Source organism: Mustela nivalis (genome assembly GCF_964662115.1).
Source record: "Mustela nivalis genome assembly, chromosome: 8".
Taxonomy (NCBI): domain Eukaryota; kingdom Metazoa; phylum Chordata; class Mammalia; order Carnivora; family Mustelidae; genus Mustela; species Mustela nivalis.
The window spans coordinates 87,138,633-87,163,568 of record NC_139027.1 but is presented as its reverse complement, the minus strand read 5'-3'; the positions used below and the strand labels follow the sequence as shown (position 1 = coordinate 87,163,568).

Sequence of the window (24,936 nt, the reverse complement as noted above, 5' to 3'; positions counted from 1 at the left end):
ATTAAAACTTTAGGAAATGCATAGAATCCCTAGAATAGTTCCAGCATTTTCCCAAATGTAACCCAAGGTTTATTATTGGTTTAAATCTTGTTAACAATTGCTAAAACCTTAGAAAGTTTTAAAAACACATGCCTAAATATAATCAGGGATGTTAAACAACTGTAGTGAGTACGAACCTTTAATAAATAAAGTGTAATAAATATATGAATAAATAAATAATATATATAGTAAGAGCAAACTCCTACTAAATGAAAAACAGAAACAAGTTGCAAACTAACCACATAGCAAGTGAGCCTAAACCATATGCGTGAAGTGATAACAAACTAACCTCGTAGTATAGCAAGTAAGCCTAGACCATATGCGTGTAGTGATAACAAACTAGCCTTGTAGCAAATACCACATAGCAAGTAAGCCTAAACCATATGCGTGCAGTGGTAAGATTAGCGTGGAGCAAAAAGTTGTAAACATTTTTTTTTTACTTATGCGAAATATCGTAAAAGACCAAAAAATGTTTTTGACATGTGTGTGTTTTTGATGTGCAAGCATGAGAAAAACAAGTGATGTAATGTGTTTTCGAAGGAGACTTAGCACAGTATATAAAAGAGGCATCGGGGGACGCCTGGGTGGCTCAGTTGGTTAAGCAGCTGCCTTCGGCTCAGGTCATGATCCCAGTGTCCTGGGATCGAGTCCCACGTTGGGCTCCTTGCTCAGCAGGGAGCCTGCTTCTCCCTCTGCCTCTGCCTGCCATTCTGTCTGCCTGTGCTCTCTCTCTCCCTCTCTCTCTCTCTGATAAATAAATAAAATCTTAAAAAAAAAAAAAAAAAAAAGAGGCATCGGGTTGGACTGAGGTGAAGCGAGTTCCCTGTCGGGAGGACATCATCGCTGGTGTTACCGACGCCGCCCCGACAACTTCGTTGCGGACCACTCGCTGGCTCTCAGTTTCAACTTCTGCAGTGACCTCTCTGTCTAGATTGTGAGGCGACGTCTCCTTCTCCGTGACAATTTCAGCGGACCATGACCGGACCACGATAGTGGTGCGGACCTCGTCCCAATAAAGATCAAGTGAGTTGCATCATATCCATCTCTCTATCTCTTCTTTACACGTCGCGACCTCCTGGCGGGACGCAGGGGTTTTGCTCGCATCAACAACTGATAAAACAAAACATAGAAACTGGGTTTTCTGGGCAGGCAAAGAGAAAACGCTTTACATTTTTTTAACAGATCAATTAACTAAGAAAACTTTGCCCTTTTAAACAGAGAGAAAACCAGCTTTTTTAATACCAGTGTCTTTTTCTTTCTTTCTTTTTTTTTTTTTTTAATTTCTTAAGGTAGGAGTTTTCTGGGTTCCCTCCCATTGTGAATGACATCGCAAACAAAGGGAGGGGGATCTTTCAGATGCTGTCCTGCTCCAGTCCCTCTCAGGAACTTAGGAGCGTCCTAGCTAAGGACTGTATAAACCCCAGACCAGGCTACTCCCTGGAGTAGATGACCATTATGCCATATGACGCCCCGTGAGACTCAGGGTGCAGCCCACTCAGACTTCGTAGCCAAAGCGTGGAGCCATACAGACACATTCACACAGTCAGGCACTCTTCAGATTCAAACAGGTTGGACACCCTCCCCTTTTGGGTATCCCTGGCTAATGGGAGGTGATCAGTCTCCCCTTTCACTCTTTACAGATTAGAGTGAGTTTCTATGGTTACAGGCAATGGGGAATGGTAACAGGGTGTTTTCACAGTCTCTCAAGGTTGGGCTGCTTTCTTAATCTCTCAAGGCCAAATGGCCCTTTTACTTGGAAGTATAATCTATGTGGAGGTATGTTAGGAGAGTGTTAAATCACCTTGGGGGCTGTTTTTCTTTCTTTTTTTAGTCTGTCCTGACCATATCTAAAATTCCTTTTCTTAAGATTTCCCTTCACAAAATCTTTTACAACTTTCCTTTGCATTCAGGTTTTATCCCAAGCCATTTCCTTCCAAACCACCATCTCATTTAGGACAAAATTACCTTCTTTTATCTTTAATAAAATGCATTTCCATTCCTTAAATATTTCTTACATATCATCTACTTTTCTATAGAGATGTTTCCCTTGCTTCCATCAGTCTTAGTTACACTAAGCATTTTGTACTCTTAGAAACACCTTAACCTCTAGTCAGTTATTAACCAATTGTGAACTGTTACAATAGAATTCTTTAGATGCCAATTTATGAATCAGTTAAGCGTAAAACATGTTTACCAACAGATTTAAATATTCTTAGTTTCTTTTCAGTAAGAAGTCAAAAGCACAAACCTACATCCAGTAATTAATGACCTAGCATTTTATCCTGTTTGTTTATAATTTAATTCCATTTGTCATCCAACCAAAACTTTAAGCTTTCAGGTTACCAAAGACTTTGAAAGCTATCTCAGCAACTACCTATTAAAACTCTGAGACAGACAATTAACCATCAGTTTAGTCATTTCTTTGCTAACAAATTTTAACAAATAACACGAGCTTATTTGACCTTCAGTAAACTTCAAAATTTCACATTTACTGCTGATAACTTAAAAGACATGTCTATCTTAATTAAAACCAACAAACTTAACTCCAATACTGATTTACATTCCACCTGGGCCCACTCCACTTTGAATGTTTACCTGAGACGCAGGTGGGAAGGTCCAGAGTGGGGGGTGTTAGGTCCAGGGAGTGTTCTTCTTGCTCCTTGACAGTGAAGAGAGAAGGAGCTGTGATGCATGATCTAGAGGCTAGTCATGCAGGCCTCACGTACATTGTTGCAGAAATAGGAGAAGGGGGAAACAGAGGAAACAAAGTGCTACCAGGAGGCAGAGAAAGGATCCCCAGTTTTAGAGCTCATCAGCCCCAACAGAGGAGCAGACACCATGCTTTCCCGCCAGCAATGGGGGAGGGGTTAGGCAGTCCAAGTGGGGCCAGAGAAGACAGGGAAACTTCCCCAAAACAAAGAGAGTTTCGGCAGCTGCTTGGGAATATTCCTTACAGTCTCTGTCTTGAGTTAGAATAACCCCAGTTGGCACCAGTTATAACCATTAACATGAGAAGTGAGTGAGGGAGAAGCCCCCACATCTATTAGGAGAAACAGAGAATAATAAAGTCAGAGTCCCCTTTGCTAAGGATGGTCCAGCAACCTAGGTGTACTAGAAGGCTTATTTACGTAATTATCATCCAGTATGTCAGGAGGAAGTTTACTAGCTGACTCATTCAAGCAAACACATTCTGCAAAATACCCTTAGTCTGGGGTCCTGGTGTAGAGCAATGAAGGCCTAGGTATGAGCAATGAAGGTATCTTAGGTCCATTTGCCCTGTTTTCTGCAGAGGAGATCTAACTGATAGATCCCACTGAGCCATGCAGTGTTACAGGAGCTCAGTCCTTTTCCAAGTTTTGCAATCCAAATTATTTCCAGTGGGTTAAAAGGCAACCCAAGGTAGAGTCCTTGGGAACTGAAGAAGCCTACTGAGGCCATGCTCCCAGAAAATTCCATTACCAAAATCCTCCCCAACTCCTGGGTGGCATCCCATGCAGGATAAGTCAGAGGTTCCCGTGAGTCAAAAGTGACTGGAGGCGTCCCTCAACAAAAATCGCTATTGATCACCATCCTGCGTTCCCCCAGAAGGTATTCCTGCCATAAAAAGCCCCGGAGGGGTGCCGGCGTCCCTCCCCTTTCCCATCATATCCTAGGCACAAAGACCAAGGCATACTTAGAACCCTCACTCAGAGGGGAGGGATCAAGAAAATCAATTTGCTAATCCCTCACCAGTTGGTAAGTCCAGCATTTAGCTTACAGTCTATCAGCAGTTGCCTTGGGTATTGTTTAGAACATGTAGGACATGTTGGTACAACATTAACCAAGTGCTTCAAGGGCAATCTGGCATCCTTAGCAGTATGCTATGCTACTTGGGCACTGTGGTGGCATCTCTTCTTTTGCACCCAATCTGCAGTACCTACTGAAGGTTCAGTAGCTAAGGCTTGTACCTGAGCCAAGGTATCAAGTTCCAGATTGCCAAGGAGTGTCAGTGTTTTTTGAGCTGGGAAATGAAAACCACAGAGGATTGCCTCAGGCTCTTGCAAATGGACCCACTTATCTCTGCACAAATCCTGACTCCATGCAGGCTTATTCAAGATCATCCACAGGTTGGCCTTGCATTGTTATCTGATTCCTAGAATTAATCCCTTTAGAATAGTTTACTTATCAGTGTGAAGCGTTAATGGCTAGGGCTCTAGAGTAATCATCAGCCAGACCATTCTGAGCTCAGCCTGATATGGTTTGAAGTGGTGGGGTTCAGAGCTGATGGCAAAGAAAGAGTTTTCAAGATGTATTCAGTGCAAAAAAGGTGGTTTTATTAAAGCCCGGGGACAGGATCCATGGGTGGAAAGAGCTGAACTGGGTTTTGAAGAGTGGCTGATTAAATACTTTCGAATTGGGAGATGGTTAAGGGATAGCATAAGTCTCTAAAGAATTTAGGAAGCAAGGTTTCCAGGACCTTGAGGGGGCTAGCTCTTGTTAGGAAAAGGTCATTTATTACTGTCTAGTAAAAGCCTAGCCATGAGACCCTTCAGATACATATAAATGGGTCATATGCTTAGAGCATAATTCCCAACACGTTATCTTGTGGGTTAGAGATAAAGGAAGTTTCTAAAGGAATTTTTGTATGTTAAAGTAGATTCTGGAGCTGGGGTTAGGGGTGGGGGCAGCAGATAATGGGATAATGTTAAGCTAAGATTGCCTTTTGCCCTTAACAAAGTAACAGCAAGAGACCACTGAGTTCCTAGAGGAAGGTCACTCTGTCTATCTCAAGGACTTGTCAATGGGCTGTAAGTAGTATGAAAATTTAACTCTTTTTTTTTTTTTTTTTTGGCTTTTGTTTCCCACATCAAGTCCACTGGCTGCTGGACTGGCTTCAATGTGAGAGCCCCTTCCTGGAGGAGTGCTGAATACACTGCTAGGAGCAGTTGCTCTGTGGGGATTTATCAGGCTTTTGCCCTCTTCCAGAACTAGGACCCAAATCCTAGAGACATTTTCCCCTTCTCTTGTCTCTTCCCTTCTCTCTCTTGCCACAGTACCTACTCCATACCTCATAACTTCTCAAGTCAGAGCCATAGCTAACTCAAATGATAGCTCTGTTTAGGAGGTGCCCAGAGCTTCAATTTGCTTTACTATTTTTGCCTTATTAAAGGCAGATTGCTGCTCTTATCCCTAGTCTTCTTTATCAGACAGCATAAGGGATGGAGGCACTGTGCCAGTGGGGAATAAAAGTCTTCCTAAATCCCCAAATCCTTAAAAGCAGCTCTTTCACATTTTTAGGGGTTGGGTAGGTTACACATCGTCAGTCACAGCTTTTGGGACAACAGGAGTCTTACCTGACCAGATGACACCCAAAACCTCATGGTAGTGTCTGGGCCTTGAATTTTCTATGGTTTTATAGCTTATTCTCTCCCTCACAGATGCTCTAGGGAAGGCTGTAGGGTGTCTTGCAGCTGAGGCAATTTTTTATATGTTAACATTGTAACATCAGTATAATGGGTCTGTTTTACTGATCTGGGGAAGGAGAATAAGGGCAAGTCCCCCGCGTCCCCCGCTACCACTCAATAACATATTGTAGGTCTAGGCAGGTAGCCTTGAGGAAGAACTTGAAAGTTTCATCACTGTTCCTTCTGATGTGGAGAAAAAGGAAAAAGAAATATAGCTAAAATTAAATTTCCTCATAACTTGCAGCCCACTGACAAATACTTGAGACAGGCAGAATATGACATTCCTCCAAGAACTCCCAACTCTCTTAATGTTAATGCCTTGCTAGAGGAAAAAATTATCTTGGACTGACCATAGCCAGACCTCCAGGGTCCTGTAAGTCATCTTTAACATGTGAAAATTCTTTTGGAAACTTCCTTTGTTTCTACACTCCCCCAACTTAAAAGTATATAATCAATCACTCCTCACAATTGTAAAGCAGCTCTTTCTGTCCATGGGTAATCTTCTGTGATATAATAGAAACAAATTTTTTTTTTTTTTTTTTTTTTTTTTTTTTTTTTTGTACAGAAAACATCTCAAGGATTCTTTCTTGGCTGTTTACTCTCAGACTCCACATCAAATTATGTCACCTTCCACCTGAAGGCTCTTTGATCTCAGTAATCAGAAACCTGTACTTTTCAAAGTATTTTCCATGAATCTTCTTGAAGTAAAGAACTTTTGCAGGAATGTCTTTTCTTTTTCTTTGCCAAACCATCAGAATAAAACAATGACATCTGCAAAAGACTTAAATATGGCCCCGGTTACTCACCTCTGTGGTCAACTAATCTTTGACAAAGCATGGAAGAATGTCCAAAGGAAAAAAGACAGTCTCTTCAACAAATGGTGTTGGGAAAACTGGACAGCCACATGCAGAAAAATGAAACTGGATCATTTCCTTACACCACACACAACAATAGATTCAATAGGACCTCAATGTGAGACAGGAATCCATCAAAATCCTTCAGGAGAACACAGGCAGCAGCCTCTTCCTAGGCCGCAGCAGCCGCAGCAACTTCTTCCTAGGAACATCGCCAAAGGCAATTGAAGCAAGGGAAAAAATGAACTATTGGGACTTCCTCAAGATCAAAAGCTTTTGCACAGTAAAGGAAACAGTTATCAAAACCAAAGACAACTGACAGAATGGGAGAAGATACTTGCAAACGACATAACCGATAAAGGGCTAGTATCCAAAATCTAGAAAGAACTTATCAAACTCAACACCCAAAGAATAATAATCCAATCAAGAAATGGGCAGAGGACATGAACAGACATTTCTGCAAATAAGACATCCAGATGGTCAAAGACACATGAAAATATGCTCAACACCCCTTAGAATCATGGAAATACAATAAAAACCACAATGAGATAACACCTCACACCAGTCAGAATGGCTAAAATTAACAAGTCAGGAAACAACAGATGCTGGCGAGGATGCCAAGAAAGGAAAACCCTCCAACACTGTTGTTGGGAATGCAAGCTGGTGCAGCCACTCTGGAAAACAGCATGGAGGTTCCTCAAAAGTTGAAAATAGACAGAGACTTTACCAGTTTTTGTTTGTTTGTTTGTTTTTCTGTTTTTGTTTGTATACTTCATAAATCTTACCTTGGGGCCCATTAGTTCCAATCTAATCTAAATTCTCTAAAAGCTAGGGTAACTGAGACAGAAGATAGAATTAGTGATCTGGAGGACAAACAGATAGAGAGAAAGGGTCAGGCAAAAGCCTGGAACAGCTTAGAAGCCACGAAAACAAAATTAGGGAAATAATTGATGCCATGAAATATGCCAACATCAGAATTATTGGAATCCCTGAAGGGGAGGAGAAAGAAAGAAGTCTAGAAGATATAGTGGAAAAAATTCTCCATGAAAATTTTCCCAATCTCGCAAATGGAACCAGCATTCATGTACTAGAGGCAGAACAGTTTCCCCTCAAGATTATAGATTCTCAAAAGTCCTCTTCATAGTAAGTATGAAGAATTATAATTGTAGGCAGATCCTCTTGAAAGCAGCTAGGACAAGGAAGATCCTTACATACAGAGGAAAGCACATCAGAATAATTTCAGACCTGTCCACAGAAACCTGGCAAGCCAGAAAGAGCTGGCAAGATATATTCAGGGCATTAAATGAGAAGAACATGCAGCCAAGAATACTTTATCCAGCAAGACTGACATTCAAAATGGATGGAGAGATAAAGAGTTTCCAAGACCATCAAGGTTTAAAAGAGTATGAGACCACCAAGCCAACACTGCAGGAAATATTAAGGGGTGTTCTATACAAGAGGTAAAATTCTAAGAATAGCATTGAACAGAAATATGGAGACAATCTACAGAAAGAAAGACGTCAAAGGTAACACGATATCAATAAAAACGTATCTATCAATAATCACTCTCAATATGAATGGCCTAAATGCCCCCATTAAGTGACACAGGGTTGCAGATTGGATAAAATGACAGGACCCATCCATATGTTGTCTACAAGAGACCCATTTCGAACCTAAAGATACACCCAGACTGAAAGTGAAGGGATGGAGAAGCATCTTTCATGCAAATGGGCCTCAAAAGAAGGACGGGGGAGCAATTCTCATATCAGATAAATTAGATTTTAAACTAAAGACTGTAGTCAGATATACAGAAGGACACTACATCATTCTTCAAGGGACTATCCACCAAGATGATCTAACAATTCTAAATATCTATGCCTCCAATATGGGAACAGCCAATTACATAAGAAAACTATTAATCAAGATAAAGAGTCATATAGATTGAATACATTAATAGTAGGAGATCCTAACATGCCTCTCTCAGTAATATACAGATTATCCAAGCAGAAAATCAATAAAGAAACAAGACCATTGAATGACACACTGGACCAGATGGACCTCATAGATATATACAGAACATTCCACCCTAAAACAACAGAATACTTATTCTTCTCAAGTGCACAAGGAACTTTCTCCCTAATAGACCCACATACTGGGTCACAAATCAGTACTCAACTGATACCAAAAGACCGAGATTATTCCCTGCATATTCTCAGATCACAATGCTTTGAAACTGGAGCCCAATCACAAGGAAAAGTTTGGAGGGAATTCAAACACCTGGAAGCTAAAGACCACCTTACTTAAGAATGCTTGGATCATTGAGGTCCTTGATCCATTTTGAGTCTATTTTTGTGTGTGGTGTAAGGAAATGGTCCAATTTCATTTTTCTGCATGTGGCTGTCCAATTTTCCCAGCACCATTTATTGAAGAGGCTGTCTTTTTTCCATTGGACATTCTTTCCTGCTTTGTCGAAGATTAGTTGACTGTAGAGTTGAGGGTCTATTTCTGGGCTCTCTATTCTGTTCCATTGATCTATGTGTCTGTTTTTGTGCCAGTACCAGCTTTGTAATAGAGCTTGAAGTACGGAATTGTGATACCACCAACGTTGGCTTTCTTTTTCAATATCCCTTTGGCTATTCGAGGTCTTTTCTGGTTCCATATAAATTTTAGCATTATTTGTTCCATTTCTTTGAAAAAGATCGATGGTACTTTGATAGGAATTGCATTAAATGTGTAGATTGCTTTAGGTAGCATAGACATTTTCACAATATTTATTCTTCCAATCCAGGAGCATGGAACATTTTTCCATTTCTTTGTGTCTTCCTCAATTTCTTTCATGAGTACTTTATAGTTTTCTGAGTATAGATTCTGTGCCTCTTATCTTATCTTATGGTTTGGGGTGCAATTGTAAATGGGATTGACTCCTTAATTTCTCTTTCTTCTGTCTTGCTGTTGGTGTAGAGAAATGCAACTGATTTCTGTGCATTGATTTTATATCCTGACACTTTACTGAATTCCTGTATAAGTTCTAGAAGTTTTGGAGTGGAGTCTTTTGGGTTTTCCACATATAGTATCATATCATCTGCGAAGAGTGATAATTTGACTTCTTCTTTGCCGATTTGGATGCCTTTAATTTCCTTTTGTTGTCTGATTGCTGAGGCTAGGACCTCTAGTACTATGTTGAATAGCAGTGGTGATAATGGACATCCCTGAGGAGAACACAGGCAGCAACCTCTTCGACCTCAGCGGCAGCAACATCTTCCTAGGAACAACGCTAAAGGCAAGGGAAGCAAGGGAAAAAATGAACTATTGGGATTTCATCAAGATCAAAAGCTTTTGCACAGCAAAGGAATCAGTTAACAAAATCAAAAGACAACTGACAGAATGGGAGAAGATATTTGCAAACGACATATCAGATAAAGGACTAGTGTCCAGAATCTATAAAGAACTTAGCAAACTCAACACCCAAAGAGCAAATAATCCAATCAAAAAATGGGCAGAGGACATGAACAGACATTTCTTCAAAGAAGACATCCAGATGGCCAACAGGCACATGAAAAAGTGCTCCATATCACTCGGCATCAGGGAAATACAAATCAAAACCACAATGAGATATCACCTCACACCAGTTAGAATGGCTAAAATCAACAAGTCAGGAAATGACAGATGCTGGCGAGGATGCGGAGAAAGGGGAACCCTCCTACACTGTTGGTGGGAATGCAAGCTGGTGCAACCTCTCTGGAAAACAGCATGGAGGTTCCTCAACATGTTGAAAATAGAACTGCCCTGTGACCCAGCAATTGCACTATTGGGTATTTACCCTAAAGATACAAACGTAGTGATCCAAAGGGGCACATGCACCCGAATGTTTATAGCAGCAATGTCCACAATAGCCAAACTATGGAAAGAACCTAGATGTCCATCAACAGATGAATGGATCAAGAAGATGTGGTATATATACACAATGGAATACTATGCAGCCATCAAAAGAAATGAAATCTTGCCATTTGCGACAACATGGATGGAACTAGAGCGTATCATGCTTAGTGAAATAAGTCAAACAGAGAAAGACAACTATCATATGATCTCCCTGATATGAGGAAGTGGTGATGCAACATGGGGGCTTAAGTGGGTAGGAGAAGAATCAATGAAACAAGATGGGATTGGGAGGGAGACAAACCATAAGTGACTCTTAATCTCACAAAACAAACTGAGGGTTGCTGGGGGGAGGGGGTTTGGGAGAAGGAGGTGGGATTATGGACATTGGGGAGGGTATGTGCTTTGGTGAGTGCTGTGAAGCGTGTAAACCTGGTGATTCACAGACCTGTACCCCTGGGGATAAAAATATATGTTTATAAAAAATAAAAAATAAAAAATAAAAAAAAAACAATGCTTGGATCAACCAGGAGATCAAAGAAGAAGTGAAACAATTCATGGAAACCAATGAGAATGAAGACACTTCAGTCCAAAACCTATGGGATACAGCAAAGACAGTCCTAAGGGGGAAATACATAGCCATCCAAGCCTCCCTCAAAAAAATGGAAGAAATCCAGAATACACTAGCTGTCTCTACATTTGAAAGAACTGGAGAACCAACAACAAATTAAGCCAACTCCACGCACAAGAAGGGAAATAATCAAGACTAGAGCAGAGATTAATGAGGTAGAAACCAGAGATACAGTAGAATGTATCAATGAAACTAGAAGCTGGTTTTTTGAAAGAATCAATAAGATCAATAAACCATTGGCCACACTAATCCAAAAGAAAAGAGAGAAAGCCCAAATTCAAAAAATTATGAATGGAAAGGGAGAGATCACAACTAATGCCAAGGAAGTAGAAACAATCATCAGAAGTTATTATCAACAGTTATATGCCAAGAAGTTAAGCAACCTAGATGAAATGGATGCATTCCTAGAAAACTATAAACTCCCAAAATTGAGCCAGGAAGAAACTGACAACTTGAATAGACCAATATCTAGTAACGAGATTGAAGCAGTGATCAAAAACCTCCCAAAAAACAAGAGCCCGGTACCTGACGGTTTGTCTGGGGAATTCTACCAAACTTTCAAAGAAGAAATAACACCTATTCTCCTGAAGCTGTTTCAAAAAATTGAAGCAGAAGGAAAACTTCCAGATTCTTTTTATGAAGCCAGCATTATCCTGATCCCCAAACCAGGTAAAGACCCTACCAAAAAGGAGAATTTCAGATCAATATCCCTGATGAATATGGATGCTAAGATTCTCAACAAGATCCTAACAAACAGGTTCCAACAGCGCATTAAAAAGATTATCCACCATGACCAGGTGGGATTCATCCCTGGGTTTTGTTTCAAGGATGGTTCAACATTCACAAATCAATCAATGTGATAGAACAAATTACTATAAGAAGGGAGAAGAACCACATGGTCCTCTCAATGGATGCAGAAAAAGCATTTGACAAAATCCAGCAACCGTTCCTGATTAAAATGCTTCAAAGTATAGGGTAGAGGGAATATTCCTGAACTTCATAAAATCTATCTATGAAAGACCCACAGCAAATATCATCCTCAATGGGAAAAAGCTCACAGCCTTCCCGTTGAGATCAGGAACATGACAAGGATGCCCACTCTAACCAGTCTTGTTCAACATAGTATTAGAAGTCCTAGCAACAGCAATCAGAAAACAAAGGGAAATAAAAGGTATTCAAATTGGCAATGAAGAAATCAAACTCTCTCTCTTCACAGATGACGTGATACTTTATATGGAAAACCCAAAAGACTCCACCCCCAAACTACTAGAACTCATACAGCTATTCAGTAATGTGGCAGGATACAAAGTCAATGTACAGAAATCAGTGGCTTTCTTATACACTAACAATGAAAATACAGAAAGGGAAATTAGAGAATTGATTCCATTTACTATAGCACCAAGAACCATAAGACACCTGGGAATAAACCTAACCAAAGAAGTAAAGGATCTGTACTTGAGGAACTACGGAACACTCATGAAAGTAGTTGAAGAAGACACAAAAAGATAGAAGACCATTCCATGCTCTTGGATCAGAAGAATAAACATTGTTAAAATGTTTCTACTGCCTAGAGCAATCTACTCTTTTAATGCCATTCTGATAAAAATTCCACCAGTATTTTTCAAAGACCTGGAGCAAATAATCCTAAAATTTGTATGGAATCAGAAGAGACCCCAAATTGCTAAGGAAATGTTGAAAAACAAAAATAAAACTGGGGGTGTCACATTACCCGATTTCAAGCTTTACTACAAAGTTGTGATCACCAAGACAGCATGGTACTGGTACAAAAACAGACCCATAGATCAGTGGAACAGAGTAGAGAGCCCAGATATGGACGCTCAACTCTATGGTCAATTAATCTTTGACAAAACAGGAAAAAATATACAGTGGAGAAAAGACAGTCTCTTCAATAAATCGTGCTGGAAAAACTGGACAGCTATATGCAGAAGAATGAAACTCGACCATTCTCTTACACCATACACAAAGATAAACTCAAAATGGATAAAAGACCTCAACGTGAGATAGGAGTCCATCAGAATCCTAGAGAACATAGGCAGTAACCTCTTTGATATCAGCCACAGCAACTTCTTTCAAGATACGTCTCCAAAGGCAAAGGAAACAAAAGCAAAAATGATTTTTTTTTGACTTCATCAAGATCAAAAGCTTCTGCACAGCAAAAGAAACAGTCAACAAATCAAAAAGGCAACCCACAGAATGGGAGAAGATATTTGCCAATGACAGTACAGACAAAAGGCTGATATCCAGGATCTATAAAGAACTTCTCAAACTCAACACGCACAAAACAGATAATCATATCAAAAAATGGGCAGAAGACATGAACAGACACTTCTCCCATGAAAACATACAAATGGCTATCAGACACATGAAAAAGTGTTCATCATCACTAGCGATCAGGGAGATTCAAATTAAAACTACATTGAGAGGGGCGCCTGGGTGGCTCAGTGGATTAAGGCGCTGCCTTCGGCTCAGGTCATGATCTCAGGGTCCTGGGATCGGGTCCCGCATCGAGCTCTCTGCTCGGCAGGGAGCTTGCTTCCCTCTCTCTCTCTCTCTCTGGCTGCCTCTCTGTCTACTTGTGATTTCTCTCTGTCAAATAAATAAATCTTTAAAGAAAAAAAAAAAACGCATTGAGATACCACCTTACACCAGTTAGAATGGCCAAAATTAGCAAGACAGGAAACAACGTGTGTTGGAGAGGATGTGGAGAAAGGGGAACCCTCTTACACTGTTGGTGGGAATGCAAATTGGTGTAGCCACTTTGGAGAACAGCATGGAGATTCCTTAAGAAATTAAAAATAGAGCTACCCTATGACCCTGCTATTTCACTACTGGATATTTACCCCAAAGATACAGATGTAGTGTAAAAAAGGGCCATCTGTACTACAATTTTTACAGCAGCAATGGTCACCATCGCCAAATTGTTGAAAGAACCAAGATGCCTTTCAACGGATGAATGGATAAGGAAAATGTTGTCCGTATATACTATGGAGTATTATGCCTCCATCAGAAAGGATGAATACCCAAGTTTTGTGTCAACATGGATGGGACTGGAAGAGATTATGCTGAGTGAAATAAGTCAATCAGAGAGAGTCAGTTATCATATGGTTTCACTTATTTGTGGAGTATAAGAAATAACATGGAGGACATGGGGAGATGGAGAGGAGAGGGGAATTGGGGGAAATTGGAAGGGGAGGTGAACCATGAGAGACTATGGACTCTGAAAAACAATATGACGGTTTTGAAGGGCGGGGGCTGGGGGGTTGGGGGAGCCAGGTGGTGGGTATTATGGAGAGCACGTATTGCATGGAGGAGTGGGTGTGGTGCATAAACTATGAATTCTGGTATACTGAAAAGAAAAAAAAAGAATTAAAAAAAAAAAGTTGAAAATAGAGCTACCCTATGACCCAGCAATTGCACTACTGGGTATTTACCCTAAAGTTACAAATGTAGTGATCTGAAGGGGCACAGGCATCCAAATGTTTATAGTATCAATATGTACAATAGTCAAACTATGGGAAGAATCTAGGCGTCCATCAAGAGATGAATGGGTAAAGAAGTGGTATAGATATACAATGGAATACTATGCAGCCTTCACAAGAAATGAAATCTTGCCATTTGCAATGATGTGGATGGAAATAAAGGGTATTATGTTGAGGGAAATACGTCAATCAGAGATAGACAATTATCATATGTTCTCCTTGATATGAGTAAGTTGAGAGGCAAAATGGGGAGTTTGTGGAGTAAGGAAGGAAAAAATGAAACAAGATGGGATCAGGAGGGAGACAAACCATAGGAGACTCTTATTCTCACAAAACAAACTGAGGGGGGCTGAAGGGAGGGGGTTCGGGGGAGGGTTGTTGGGTTATGGACATTGGGGAGTGTATGTGCTATGGTGAGTGCTGTGAAGTGTGTAAACCTGGCGATTCACAGACCTGTACCCCTGGGGCTAATAATACATTATATGTTTATAAAAATTAAAAAAATTTTAAAAAGTTGCCCTGTTTAAAGATCTTATGAAAGTTCATTATAATGCAATTGACAGGGGAATACCATTATGCCAGAACATATAAGATTTTATAAATTTCATACAAATATATTCTAAAAGAAGTTTAGCATCACTTTTTATTTGACAATGCTTCCCATGAAATTTGACATATATAAAAAGTTACATTATTGTAACAACATTAGCTCTTTTAATAGTGAAGACCCAGTTTTCTCAAGTAGTCAAAAATATGATAAAAACAAAACACAGAATCTTTTTTTTAGACAGATTACATAAAAGGTAAAGAAATACATTTGTTTATAATTTCTTATTAAGAACAGGCCAATAATCTCAGAAAAATATATATACATTTTTAAACAGGGAGGAATTCAAATTTTAATTTTTTACTTTTGATATAATTCTCTTTTTCTTTTCAACTTACATAAATCCATTCAAATTGTAGCTTGACCACAAATAAAATTCCTTTCTCCCTCCACCCCCATAACCCCCCTCCCTGCCTCTCCAATTTCTCATATCAGAGAGATCATATGATAATTGTCTTTCTCTTATTGACATGCTTCACTTAGCATAATACCATCTAGTTTTATTTTATTTTATTTTATTTTATTTACTGTTTTGAGAGCAAGAGAGAGTGCACATGCATGAGCCTGGGGTGGGAGCAGGGGTAGGGGAAAAGGGCAGAGGGGGTGGGAGAGAGAGAATCTTAAGCAGGCTCCATGCCAAGCCCAACTTGGGGCTCAATCTCATGACCCTGAGATCTGACCTGAGTCAAGATCAAGAGTCAGGAGTCAGATGCTTAACCACCTGAGCCACACAGGCACCCTTAGCAGTGTGTATTTTATTTTATTTTTTAAAAGATTTTATTTATTTATTTGACAGACAGAGATCACAAGTAGGTAGAGAGGCAGGCAGAGAGAGAGAGAGAGAGGAGGAAGCAGGCTTTCTGTGGAGCAGACAGCCCGATGTGGGGCTCGATCCCAGGACACTGGGATTCTGACCTGAGCCGAAGGCAGAGGCTTTAACCCACTGAGCCACACAGGTGCCCCAGCAGTGTGTATTTTAAAAAGTCTTCCCCTCACCCTTGTTCTTCAGTCTTTGTGAGCAATGTTTTGATTATCACTTGGAGTGTTTAAATTTCAAACACATGGTAAGATTTAACACTTCAAGGAATAGAGAAAGAGTGCAAGTTTTTTCCTAGGTGTTTGGGGGTAATTGTTATTTAAAGGTTTCCTATGTATTAGGGGTCAGAAGGCAAGGAGCATATTTCCTGTTTTCTTACCAATAAATCACAACATCCTCCTCTTCATTCTCATGACTTTTCCAGAGATTTCACCTCTTAGCACCCAAATCAGGCTTTGTCGTAAGTGCCCAGAGGCATCTTGTGTCATCCTAGTTTTGCAAAATATCATGCTAAGGTCTCTAATTTATTATCCTGCTCTCCCACCTTGTCTGCTAGCTCCAAAGCTAGTGCAGTAGTGGACACTGCTACATCCTTGTCTAATTTTAGCTCTTCTAACTTTCTAATTTGAGCTTCAGTTTCTAGTTGGGCATTGGTGGCCAGCCAAACTGTCCACATTAGAGGGCACCCCACTGTAGCAGCCATTTGTTTCCCTTCTTTGACACAGTGTACCATGCAAAGGTTTTCAAATGAGCCCATTATAGCAGCCAGCACCTTTGTGAGTATCCCCATACTCACACGGCACTTCACAAGCATCTCATGTAGTCTACTCCTCCCCACTGAGAAGTCTAGTGGTTGATGGCCAACCAAGGATTTCCCCCATAAATGCCCCTTTCCCAAGATTAGGAAACGTACTTAAGAGACTCTGCAGGCACCCCTCATAAAAGTTTCTGACCAACTTGGGATTTCCCCTTAGGTGCCTCATTTACAAGGCCCGTGGTCTTGTCTCCTGGCTAGCTTACCAATTGTTGGTTCACAACACTCTCAGAGCATCATGGGTGTAATGAGACTGGCTATTGTACTCAGAGGGCAGGGAGACACTGAAGAAAGACTTCAGGCCACTCCAGGTTGGTACATGGCAGATTTAATAAGCAAAAAGAACTTACATAGGAGGGTTGTTTTGCAGCAGCAAGATGAATGGATCCCTGCACACACCTGCCAAATCTTAAAAGTTTATAAAGAGGCCCTAAAAGAGTTCAGTCACATTGTGCAGGTGTGTTCAACACCACATCATTATCTCAAGGCTGTGTCCTTACACAGCCTCTGAGAGTGGGAAAACTAAGCGGAGATCGCATTCCAGAGATAAGGGAGGAGGTGAGGAGCCCCTGAGTGCCCAGATTTGGCTCACAGATCAACTGGGGGACATGCATTTTATCTCCCCAACAGAACACCATTCTATTGTTTTTTTTTTTATTATTATATATTTATTATATTTCTCTTAGCTATGCCTTTATGTCATGTGCACATTAACAGAAACCAACAGTACTAAGACATAGGTAGTACAAATAAGATCTGGGGAAAGGGACTCCAAGCAACTGGGGAATTGAGGACTGAAATAAGGGCTAAGGACCAGTGTTCTTTTAGAGTCCCTGTCAGCGGAGGCTGACCCCACTAACCTTGAACTGGAAAGCCTATTAAATCTCAAGCTTGAATGCTAAAAGAACCCACACTGAGAGGAACTTACAGTGGCCCTGAGAAATGGTGAGAAAGTGAACTCAGTGGGGCCCAAGTGGTGCTGTGCCTCTGTCTCTCATTGTTCTTGGATGCTAGCAGAAGTTTGCTTTGGATTCCAGTGCTGCCACTAAATTTGTTTAAAAAAAATACAACGAAGTAAATTCAAAGATCTAAATGGCTTTATTTTATGATTCATGAATTTGGCAGCATCCCATATAGCAAGTAGAGGGGAGCTCCACTGAGCTGCAGGTTTTTAAAGGCAGAGAGAAGGGCACCTGGATGGCTCAGTCATTAAGCGGCAGCCTTCAGCTCAGGTCACAATCCTGGGATCCTGAGATCAAGCCCCACATCAGGCTCTCTGCTCAGTGGGGAGCCTGTTTCTCCCTCGGCCTGCTCCCCTTACTTGTGCTTTCTCTCTCTCTCTATCTCTCTCACTGTCAAATAAATAAATAAAATCCTAAAAAAAAAAAAAAAAGATAGAGAGAATGCATTAAAAAGGGAATTTATTAGCAAGGAGAGCATTATTTAGGCACCCTTCTAAGAACTCCCAGGGTATTGCTTCCAGAAAATTCCAGTTTGGCTAATTAATAGTTACATTCCTGAAGTGGTTGAACCTATAGGAAGGCTAGGAATTAAATTTTGTTTTACTGATACGGGACCTTAACTTAAGTCACTCCAATGGAGTTTTTCTTTTTATCACAACTTAAAGGCCACGGGTGGGAACCTCTACTCTAAGGGGAAGTGGAATTATGTCTTCAAGACCAAGGCCCGATGAAGAGTTTTTCTGAACTTTTTCCTAAAGCAGACTTTAGCTTGGTTCCCACAGTCATGATGTTACTTCACTTAACAAAAAGTATTGTTTATTTTTCCCCCCTTTAGTCCTTAGTAACTCATATTAGGTTAGATGAAATTAGAATTATTTATGCTGCCTAATCATTTTAAAGCTCAGTGGTCAGAAAGAAAGCAAAAAATTAGAAAAAGAGTTACATTTATTTAATGTCACACACATAAAACACTGAAGTGCAGGGTCTGTGTCTCATTTTTCCTAGCAGTTCTAGCACTGCGCCTACAGCATTAAATGTGTAGACTTCCTTGGGTAATATAGACATTTTAACAATATTGTTCTTCCAACCCATGAGCATAGAAAGTCTTTCCATTTTTTGTGTTATCTTCAACTTCTTTCATTAGTGTTTTATAGTTTCAGAGAGCAGTTTTTTGTTTTTTTTTTTTTTTTTATAGTTTCTCACCTTTTTGGTTAGGTGTATTCCTAGGTACCTCACGGTTTTGGTGCAGTTGTATATGGAATTATTTCTTTAATTTCTCTTTCTGCTGCTTCATATTTAGTGTATAGAATGCAACAGATTTCTGTACATTTCTTTTGTACATTGATTTTGTATGCTGAGACTTCACTGAATTCATTATCCGTTCTAGTAGTGTTCTGTTGGAGTCTTTTGGGTTTTCTATATAGAGTATCATGTCATCTGCAAGTAGTGAAAGTCTGATTTCTTCCATGCTGATTTTGATGTCTTTTCTTTCTTTTTGTAGTCTAATTGCTGTGGCTAGGACTTCCAGGACTATGTTAATAAAGGAAGTGAGAGTGAACTCCCCTGTCTTATTCCTGACATAGAGGAAAAGCTCTCCATTTTTTCATTTGTTGTTTTGCTTTTGTTTTTGTTATTTTTTCCCCACTGAGGATATAATCTGTGGGTCTTTAGTATATGGCCTTATTATGTTGAGTTATGTTCTCTCTATCCCTACATTGTTGAGGGTTTTTATCATGAATGGATGTTGTTCTTCATCAAATCTATTTTAGAAATGTATTTTCTAAATGTAAATACATTTAGAAATGTATTTTAGAATCACTTTTGCAGCATCTCAGAGATTTTGGACCTTGTATTTTCATTTTCATTGGCTTCCATGTACTTTTCATTTCTTCTATTATTTCCTGGTTGATCCATTCACTGTTTAGTAGTATGTTATTTAACCTCCATGTATTTGTGGTCTTTCCAGATTTTTTCTTGTGTTTGACTTCTAGTTTCATAGCATTGTGGTCTGAAAATATGCATGGTATGATCTCAGTCTTTTTGTCTTGGTTGAGTTGTGATTTGTGACCCAGTGTGTGGTCTATTATGGAGAGTGTTCCATGTGCATGTGAAAAGAACATGTAGTCTGTGATTTAGGATGAAATGCTCTGAATATATCTGTTAAGTCCATCTGGTCCAGTGTGTCATTCAAACCCTTGTTTCCTTGTTGATCTTTTGCTTAGATGATCTATCTATTGTTGGGAGTAGGATGTTAAAGTCCCCTACAAATATTGCATTATTATCAATGAGTTTCTTTAAGTTTATTATTAATTAAATGATTTAAGTACCCAGCTGCTTGGAGGTATGAATATTAAAATTGACCTTGTTGGATAGATCCCTTTCTTATGGCATAGCCCTCCTTTTCATCTCTTATTACATACAGTCTTTAGTTTAAAATCTAATTTGTTGCATATAAGGATGGCCACTCCAGCTTTCTTTTATATGTTGCCTCTCTGTGCAGGCTACTGTCTCTTTATGGGCAGTGACCCAGCTATCACTCACCCTCCTACCTTGCCAAGTGTCGAGTCAGCTGACATTTAAAATTCGAGGTTCCAAGTACCACTGGTTTTACAAACTTGAATTCAGCCCTTTTGGTGTTTAAATCCAAATGCTGTGGGGGATTAGTCTTCCCCATGTGAGCTCTCTGATGCAAGGGCCTATGTCTTTGCTCTTGCCATGTGTGCAGTTCCTTCCTTCCTGTGGATGGCTTCCCTTTGCCCTTCTGACATTTTTAACTTTTCAGTTGCAGCATCTTCTCATGTTGGATTTGTTGACTTGGATATGGATGAGATGTAGTTGAAAACATGGAACAGGGTGAGCTCAGGGTCCTCCCACTTCACTATCTTCCCAAGCTCCTTGTCCACTCTTTTCTCTCTTGAATATCCTTCCACTTCCTCCTGCCTTTGGGCTTTGTCATTGGAGACTTATTTCACTGGATCTTGGAGGATTTCTGTATCTCAGGAAACCTCTGAGATATGTGTCCCTGATGACCTTGAAATAAATTATAAAGTAGGACAGCCTTGGACTTCAGGATGATGGGGAAACAGGATTGCTAACTGTGCTAAACATGGTGGGGTGCTTTGTGACCAGAGAATGGACTATTGAAAAATAACCATGGCCTCACATCCTTACTTTGCTCAGGTTTTCTGGAAGCTCTGTGCCATGTGGTTTGTTTTTCTTTTCTACAATCCTGCTGTCCTATACAGTCTATTTTAGTGCATATCCTGGTTTGCTTGATCAAACAATTTACCTGTGTTCATGCTGTATTCCCCTACAAGGCTGCACCTATCCTGGGGGAAGGAACCTTGTTTTTATCATCTTTAGATGCTCTCCACTTTCCAGCATGAACAAGGCACTCAATACATGTCTGCTATCAAATGAATGGAGCTGGCAATTTTGCTAATTAAGATTGAATTGTATAGAAATTTTGAAAGAAATGTTTTAATTCAAAGAAAATAGAAAGAATATATAGAAGGAACAAGAATGATTAAATGCATAGCATGTTATATATTACAGGCTGGCATATCAAAATTCACCTAAATATTAAAAATCTACAGAGAGAAACAAAAACAAAACAAAAAATGGTATTTTGAGGTTGGATGATTAAAGTCACATTGGGGTTAATCCAAAAAGCAGGTCAGAAATTCAAGACTAAAGAATGTCTGGAATGTTATGCTTTAATTCTTTTCTCTTCCTCTTTTGCATCTCTACTATAGGTTTTTACTTTGTTGTTACCATGAGGCTTACATAAGACATTTTATATATATCATAATCTATTTTAAAGCTGATAACACTTTATTTTTTTTAAGATTTTATTTATTTATTTAACAGGAAGAGATCACAAGTAGGCAGAGGCAGGCAGAGAGAGATGGGGGAAGCAGTCTCCCTGCTGAGCAGAGAGCCCAATGAGGGGCTTGATCTCAGGACCCTGAGATTATGACCTGAGCTGAAGGCAGAGGCTTAACCCACTTGAGCCACCCAGGTGCCCCTAAAGTTGATAACACTTTAACTTTGCATATAAGACTGTGACCTCTTAACTCTCTCAATTTTGTTGTTGATGTTATACTTTACATTTTTACGTTGCATCCATCAACAACTTATGTAGCTATAGTTATTTTTAAATACTTCTTTTAACCTTTGTATTAGATGTAAAAGTGATTTATATGTTTTAGAGTATTTTGAATTTGACTATATGTTAAGTTTTAAGTTTTACCAGTCAGTTTTTTACTTTCATATGTTTTCTTGTTACTAATTAGTGTCTTCTGGTTTCATCTTAAAGAACTTCCTTTAACATTTCTTGTATAATAGGTCTCTTGCTGGTTGACTCCTTGAGCTCCTATTCATTTCTGAAAGACAGCTTTGCCAAATAAAGTATTCTTGGTTGACAGTTTTTTTTTTTCCCCCCTTCTTTTAACAGTTTGAATATATCATTTCATTCTCTTCTTTCATTCAAGGTTTGTGCTCAGAAATCTGTTGATAGCCTTTGGGGGTTCCTTTGTATGTGAAGAGTCTCTCTTCTGTTATTGTTTTCAAATTTCTCTGTTTTTGACTTTTGACAGTGTGATTACAATTTGTCTTAGATTTTGGAATTTTCTGCCATTGTGTCTTTTTTTTTTTCTTTTAGTGTTTTATGCATATCCTTTATTTGTGTAAATTATTACAAAAAATATATTATCCTGTTGTGTGCATGTGTGAGGGCTTATAGCTCTCCATCTGCTTTATTTTTCCAAGTTTTTATTTAGATTCCAACTCTTTAACATACTGTGCAATATTAGTTTCAGGTCTACAATTTAATGATTTATCACTTAACAGAACATCTAGTGCATCTCACAACAAGTTCACTCCTTAATCTGCATCACTGGTTTAAGCCACTCCCCCCTTTATTTTCCCTTCAGTAACTATCAGTTTATACTCTAGAGTTAAGAGTCTGTTTCTTGGCTTACCTCTCCTTTTCCCCATGTTCATTTGTTTTGTTTCTTTTTCTTTTTTTTTTAAGTTTTATTTTATTTCTGAGAGAGAGAGAGAACATGTGAGTGCAAGTGGGGGAAGGGGCAGAAAAAGAGGGAGAGAGAGAATCCTAAGCAGATTCCCCACTGGCAGAGATCCTGATGTGAGGTTCAATTTCAGAATCCTGAGATCATGACCTGAGCCAAAATCAAGAGTCAGTTGCTTAACTGACTGAATCACCCAGGTATCCCCATTTTTTTCTTAAATTCCATCAGTTATTATATCTTTAAATAAGCTCTCTTCTCTGTCTGGTGTTCCTGTGATTGTATATTGGTTTTCTTGATGGCATCCTATAAGCCCCACCAGGCTTTCTTTACTCTTTCTAATTCTCTCTTTTTCCCTCTGAGTGAGTGATTTCAAATGATTTGCCTTGAGTTTGCAGTTTCTGTGTTCATAGTAACAAGTTCTAAAACTTAAAATACATCTTTGTTCTCTTCCACTCATCTAGACATCCAGCATAATCTTGTGAAAATATAAATCTTATCAGCTTGTTCCCTTGTATAAAGCTTTTCATTATCTATACATTGCTCTTAGGATAAATTTAGAATCCCAGACCTGGTATACAAGGCCCTGTGTGATCTGGCTCTTGACTAGCCATTTCCCTTTGCCCACCAATTGCAGGTGGTGGGCATGCTTACCCTCTTTCCTTCTTTGTGTCTCTTCTCTAATCTTTTGGCCAGCCTTTTGCTGTGTGTCCTGCTCTGCCATTTTTCTCTTAAATCAGGAGATCTGAAACAGATGAACATCAAGAGTACTGTGCCTCTCTGTTGGGGGAAGTCATTGAGAGGATGTGACCGCCAGTTGACCCATGAGCTCGATCCTGACAAAAAGGCAATAAATAAGAGGTCTCTTGGGGGCTCTGAGAAACATGAAACAAATTTCTTAGTGATCAATTGAAGATAAATGTGAAAATGCACCTGCACCACTGGAGGCTTCAATATGGAAAGTAATTTTGATGTTCATAAAATTTTGACCAAGTAATCTGGTTTTCATTGTCTCAAAATGACTAGCACTTATAGGTGCCATTAGATATTGAAAGAGACAGTTTGCTTACAGTGAAATAAAATGAGAGCATAGTGGAACACATGGTTTCTGAGATTTCTCCAATGTCGTCTTCTAATCATTTAAATAGATACTCATATTCAGCAGTTCAGCTGTATATGAGCTCAGAAAAAAAACTTGTGGATGTAGGAGACAAAGAGTAGGCAGTGTGAGGTAGTGGTAGTGGAAAGATCATGGGGTATCAGGTCAGGAAGATCTCAACTAGCAGTGTGTTTCTGCTACCTTAATGTGTTTATTATTGGCCAAGTTGTGTGATATCTCAGAGCTATAGTGTGCTCCTTTGTACCTCCCCCTCATAGCATTATTGAGGGGCTGAGAGAAGCTCAAAATTGAGTTTAATAAATGTTAGTTCTCTTTCTTTTCTCATCATAGGTATATACTGAGCCCATCCTTATCAATGAGAGATGGAGGACATTGAAGATAAATGGAGGTCCCATAATCTATCTGTTCCCTGTTGCTCCTAGCAGGCATGACCTGGGAGTGACTGGACAATGCTTCTGGCACAAGATTCTATGGGGAAATCCATCTGAATATTTTCTGCTTCAAATTTACCTTGCAGTTTTTCTCCCAGAAGGATGGAGGCAGTAGTTGCATGGGAAAATGCATTTTCAGGGTCTTTATTGGAGGCATTACATTAAATTAGTCAACTCCTAAATAATTGTTCTGAGTCATTCTTTAATTTTAAAAAACTTATTTCATATCAATTAATTTTGTCTTTTTTTTTTTTTTCTCTTCTGGCTTCTGGGTTTTATGTCATGTTTTGCTCTTCTTCACTTCTAGGTGATAAAAAAACATTCTTTTCTGTTTTCTTTTATAGCTGGGTACTTTGTTTCATTTGTATGTTAAAATCTTTGATATAGGGGGAGGAGTCAAGATGGCAGAGAAGTAGCAGGCTGACCTACTTCAGCTAGCAGGAGATCAGCTAGATAGCTTATCTAAAGATTGCAAACACCTACAAATCCAATGGGAGATCAAAGAGAAGAAGAACATCAATTCTAGAAACAGAAAATCAACCACTTTCTGAAAGGTAGGACTGGCGGAGAAGTGAATCCAAAATGATGGGAAGATAAACCACGGGGGGAGGGGCCGGCTCCCGGCAAGCGGTGGAGCAATGGAGCACAAAATCAGGAATTTTTTTTTAAAAAGATTTTATTTATTTGACAGACAGAGATCACAAGTAGGTAGAGAAGCAGGCAGAAAGAGAAGAGGAAGCAGGCTCCCCACTGAGCAGAGAGCCCAATGCGGGGCTCAATCCCAGGACCCTGGGATCATGACCCAAGCCGA

At 39.6% G+C, this 24,936-nt stretch overlaps 1 long non-coding RNA gene across 1 annotated transcript; it reads left to right on the top strand.

Moving 5' to 3' along the window:
• Positions 1 to 842: 842 nt before the first annotated feature.
• On the top strand, positions 843 to 24,466 carry LOC309871324. The gene is made up of 2 exons (XR_014315208.1): positions 843 to 1,062; positions 24,025 to 24,466. It is a non-coding gene; the product is annotated as an uncharacterized lncRNA (long non-coding RNA).
• The last annotated feature ends 470 nt before the right edge of the window (positions 24,467 to 24,936 follow it).